Source organism: Tachyglossus aculeatus, chromosome 14 (genome assembly GCF_015852505.1).
Source record: "Tachyglossus aculeatus isolate mTacAcu1 chromosome 14, mTacAcu1.pri, whole genome shotgun sequence".
Lineage (NCBI taxonomy): Eukaryota > Metazoa > Chordata > Mammalia > Monotremata > Tachyglossidae > Tachyglossus > Tachyglossus aculeatus.
The window spans coordinates 55,908,674-55,914,241 of NC_052079.1; positions in this window are offsets into that span (position 1 = coordinate 55,908,674).

Consider the following 5,568-nt stretch of genomic DNA (forward strand, 5'->3'; position numbering starts at 1 on the left):
TGAGGTAAATGAGGCCCAGAGGAGCGGAGTGACTTGCCCAAGTTCACACAGCAGACCCCACGAAGTGCAGAAATAAACATTTTCTTGAGTTTACCTCGAACTCATCCCACTTTCAAGTTTCAGCGGATCCTCAAGGGGAAACGGCGGAGTGCTGGTCTGGGAGCTGGAAGAGTTGGGTTTGAGTCTACACTCTTCCACCAACCAGCTGTGTGACAGTGAGGCAGTCACTTAACTTCTCTGGACCTTAGTTTGGAAAAATGGGGATTATAATGCCTGCCTTCCCTACCTCCCTTGCTGGGTTGCTGTGAGGGCAAACATGAATTAGTTAATCTGAGGGAATAAGAACACTGGAGAAAATGGAGGTCTTCCCCTCTTGATGAAAAAGCTCCTTGTGGGCAGTGAACGTGTCTGTCAATTCTGTTGTATTAGACTCTCCCAAGCACTCAGTACAGTGCTCTGCATTTGGTAATCGCTCAGTACACACCATTGAACATTCTGGAATTGTGATTGATTGATTGATTGTGTGATTGATTGGACAACCTAATCTCATTCCTCTCTCCTTACACGAAGTCAGGCTCTAATCTATTTTTTTTATGGAATTTACTAAACACTTAGCATTGTTGTAAGTGCTGAGGCAGACACAAGTCAATCAGGTGAGACACAACCCTTGTCCCACATGGAATTCAAAGTCCAAGTAGGAGGGAGAACGGATATCGAATCCTTACTTTGCAGATGCGGAACTGAGGCACCAATAAGTTAAGTGACGTTTCCGAGGTCAAACAGCAGAAAAGTGGCAGAGCCGGGATTAGAATCCAGATTCTCTGATTCCCAGGTCCGGACTCTTTCCACGAAGTCTTTCTGCTAACTTGCCATCTTTCTGCTGTATGACTTTAGGTAAGGTTATTTCACTTCTCTGCGCTTCAGCTTACTCATCTGTAAAACGGGGTTTTTAATGTGTGTTCTCCCTCCTAATTAGACGGTGACCCCCATGGGGGACAGAGAATGTGTCCAAACTGATTATCTAGTACCTGCCGTGGTGTTCAGTAAAACGCTTGGCTCATACTAAGAGCTGAACAAATTATTATTATCACTGCTACTTCTCCTCCCTCTAGTAAGTACCTCCAATCCCCTTTAGGTGGTTGCTTGGAAGAGAGAATCCCTGCTATCAAGTCTCCCCGCAGTTTGGGAATCGGAAAGAGAAGATTGGGGCTAGGCCAGCTCGCCCCTGAATTTGCGCAGATTTCCTTCAAAATTTGCCATTCCCGTTTCTAATGGAAGCTGACAGAATGTAAATGAGATTCTAAAGGAACCAGCAAAAGTGGCAATTTTTCTCATTTAATCTTCAGATGAGCTGTCTGTCTCCAGCCGCTGAACTTCATTAGAATTCTGAAACTAATTCCACCTATCAACACATGATTATTGGTTTGAGGAAGGTTTTTGGGTGACTCAGAGTAAAATCGCTCTCGACGGCAGGTTTGTTCAATAAAGAGAGGGAACTGGCAGGTTTCAAAGCAATCTATTCTTTCGGAGAAGAAAACTCAAATCTCCCATTTAGCTATTTGTTAAGAGTTTCACCCGGTTCCAGTTACATGGCATGAAAGGAAAATGGAGAGAAAAAACCCTCATGAAAAGAAGGTCATTGTCTCATGGTTGGGCTTCGTAAACTCTGGCTGTGTGTATCATCGCTCCAGAGGAAACCAGGGCCTAGAGACCTGCAGAAAGTCGGGGGACGGAAAACAGAAGGCCTGACCCTCTCTTATGATTTTTGGCTTTTCCTGAGAAGGAAGGTATTTTTCTTGATGTGCTTTCAAGGCAAGTACTATATATTCAAATGTTTCTGACCCACAGCTATCGCCCAGATCGAGATCGGGGCAAAAATGACTGTCAGGGGAGTTCTCCTAAAATGAAATTTTCTCCGGTGTCACTTTGTAAATGCAAATTATTATTTTCTTCCCCCGTGGTGAAGGGCATGGTGAATATACAAATCGATGTAAATAGACTTTAATAGCTAAAAGCTTGTGAATTTTAACAGGACAGTTTTTTATTTCATGGGTTTATAGAATCAATGTACTTAATAACCCATTAACTCACTTAACACTCAATTTGATTTGTCTGAAAATTCTATTTGTCAACCATATAATAAGCTGGCATTGATGCCACTGCCTCTCTGTTACAGCTGTTCATTTGACTACTAGCCACAGCCCATTCTGAATGTATTCGATGGACATTAATGCACCTTTCGAGGAAAAGACAATCTTTTAATGTGTCTTGAGAGGCATCAAGTGGAAACCGTTTAACGAGAATGCTCCAGAGGACTTGAGGTGTTTAGGGGACAAAAAAAGTCTTCCCTGATTATCCTTCATCCTCCTGCAACATTGCATTTCACCTTAATGCAATTAGTTTCCAGTGGGAGGCTTTGGAGATTTGATCCCTAAGCTTTAGAGGAGCAGGATGCCTGCTAACCCTGAAAGATAGATCAATGGTATTAATTGAGTGCTCACCCTGGGCGGAGCACTGCACTAAGTCTTACGCAGAGTACAAGATAACAGAGTTAGTCAGTCAATTGTACTTATTAGGCATTTACTGTATGCAAGAGATCTGTACTAAGCACTTGAGAGAATTCAATATAACAGAATCAGTCATATTTATTGAGACTGTACTGTGTGCAGAGCACTGTACTAAGCGCTTGGGAGAGTACAATATAACAATAACGGACACATTCCATGCCCACAATGAGCTTACAGTCTAGAGGAGGAGACAGATGTTGATATCAGTGAATAAATAACAGATATGGCCACAAGTACTGTGGGGCTGGGAGGCGGGATGAATAAAGGGAGCAAGCCAGGGTGATGCAGAGGGGAGTGGGAGAGGAGGAAAGGAGGGCTTAGTCAGAGAGGGCCTCTTGGAGATGATAGACTTGACCGACACCATCCCTCTCCAGAAGGAGCTTACAGTCCAGTGTGGGAGACAGATATTAACATTAATTATTGATATGGACGTACATGCTGTGTGGCTCAGGGTGGGGTGAATATAAAGTGCTTAGAGGTGATGGATCCATGTGTAAGAGAGAAGCCAAAGGGAGAAGAAGCAGGGGATATGAGGGCTTAAACGGAGAAGGCCCCTTGGAGGAGATGGGATTTTACTAAGGCTTTGAAGGTGGGAAGAACAGCAGTCTGGCAAACATACAGAAGCAGTGCTCCCTAATGGATAGAATAGGGGCCCAGAAATCAGAAGGACCTGGGTTCTAATCCCAGCTCTGCCACTCAAGAGTAGTAATAATTGTGGTACTTATTAAGCGCTTAAGCCAAGCACCGTTCTAAGTGCTGGGGTAGATACAAGGTCATCAGGTTGTCCCACGTGGGACTCACAGTCTTAACCCCCAGTTTACAGACGATGTCACTGAGGCACAGAGAAGTGAAGCGACTTTCCCCAAGGTCACACAGCAGACAGATGGTGGAGCTGCGATTAGAACTCAGGGCTTCTGTGATTCCCAGGCCTGTATTCTTTCCACTAGGCCTCATTTCTTCTCAGTATAACTTCCTCAAGGGCAGGGATTGAATCTACTAACTCTATTATCTTCTCCCAAGTGCTCAGTACAGTGCTTTGCACACAGTAGACTGTAAGATCTACTATTAAGCACAAGTGTCTCCTACACACAAAAAGACTCTGAGCTCCTTGTGGGCAGGAATTGTCACTCTTTATTGCTGTATTGTACTTTCCCAATTGCTTAGCACCGTGCTCTGCACACAGTAAGCATTTAATAAATACAATTGAATGAATGACTCTCACAGTACGCGTTTAATAAATGCGATTGAATGAATGACTCACATAAATCAATCCTCCCAGATGATTCCCTCATACACAGCAGACTTGTAACAGTAATTTTCTCACTTCATGCATCCTTTGCCGCTGACAAAGGCAAAGAGACCCATGTTGTATGTTAACGAGCTATCGGGATACTAGAAAGATTTTGGAGTCAGCCCTCCCGGGATGTTTTATCTCCAAAATTCAGGCTGTTGTGCTCCACATCATGAGCACACTGGAATCTTGTTCTGACCCGTGTTGTACACCAAATTGCTGTATTTCAACAAGTGTTTCCATATCTGATCCTGCATCCCCATATGAAGAAATTGTGGAGAAAAATCATGGCATAATGGATAGATCCCAGGCCTGGAAGCCAGAAGGATCTAGGTTCTAATTCTGGCTCCAATATTTGTCTGCTGTGTGATCTTGTGAATATTACTTAACTTCTCTATGCCTCAGTCCCCTCATCTGTAAAATGGGGATTAAGACTGAGCTCCAAGTGGGACAGCATCTTTGTTCAACCTGATTAAATTGGGTCTGCTCCAGAGTACAGTGCCTGGCACATAGTAAGCGCTGAACAAATACTCTGCACCCAGTAAACACTTAATAAATACGACTGAATGTAATAATAAAAAAAAAAATCTAGGTTCTAATCCCGGCTCTGCCATTTATCTGCTACACGGCAGCAAAAAAGAAAAGAGTTGAGATAAGACGGAGTGAAAAGGAAAGCACGATGGGGAGATGAGAGACTATTCAGGGAACTGACTTGGAATTAGAATCCAGGCCCCCAGCTCCTCAATAATAACTATTATTGCCACAATAATAATAATTGTGGTATTTGTTAAGTGCTTACCATGCGCCAGGCACTGTTCTGAGCACTGGGGTTGATACAAGGTAATTGGGTTGGACACAGTTCCTGTCCCACATAGGGCTCAAAGTCTTAATCCCCATTTTCCAGATGAGGGAACTGAGGTACAGAGAAGGAAAGTGCCTTGGCCAAGATCACACAGCAGACAAGTGGCAGAGCCAGGATTAGAACCCAGGTCTTTCTGATTTCCAGGCTAATGCTCCATTCACTAAATCACGCCGCTTAGAGTATAAGGATGTGTATTGAGGGTGGGGAGAATATCAAGTGCTTAAAGGACAGAGATCCAAGCTCAAGGTAAATGCCAAAGGGAGAGGGAATAGGGGAAATGAGGTCTTAGATGGGGAAGGCTCCTTGGAGGAGGTGGGATTTTAATACAGATTTGAAGGTGCGGAGGTTGGCGTTCTGCCAGCTATGAAGGGGGAGGGCAACATGGCATAGTGGATAAAGCCTGGGAGCCAGAAGGTCATGGGTTTTAATCCCAGCTCTTCACTTTGTCTACTGTGAAACCTCAGGCAAGTCAATTCACTTCTGTTTGCCTCAGTTCCCTCGCCTGTAAAATGGGGATGGAGACTGTGAGCCCCACGTGGGACAGGGACTGTGTCCAACCTAAGTTGCATCTACCCCAGAGCTTAGATCAGTGCTTGGCACATAACAGTAATAATGAAGATGGCATTTATTAAGCGCTTACTATGTGCAAAGCACTGTTCTAAGCGCTGGGGAGGTTACAAGGTGATCAAGTTGTCCCACGGGGGGCTCACAGTCTTAATCCCCATTTTACAGATGAGGGAACTGAGGTGCAGAGAAGTTAAGTGACTTGCCCGAAGTCACACAGCTGACGGTCGGCAGAGCCGGGATTCAAACTCATGACCCCTGACTCCAAAGCCTGTGCTCTTTCC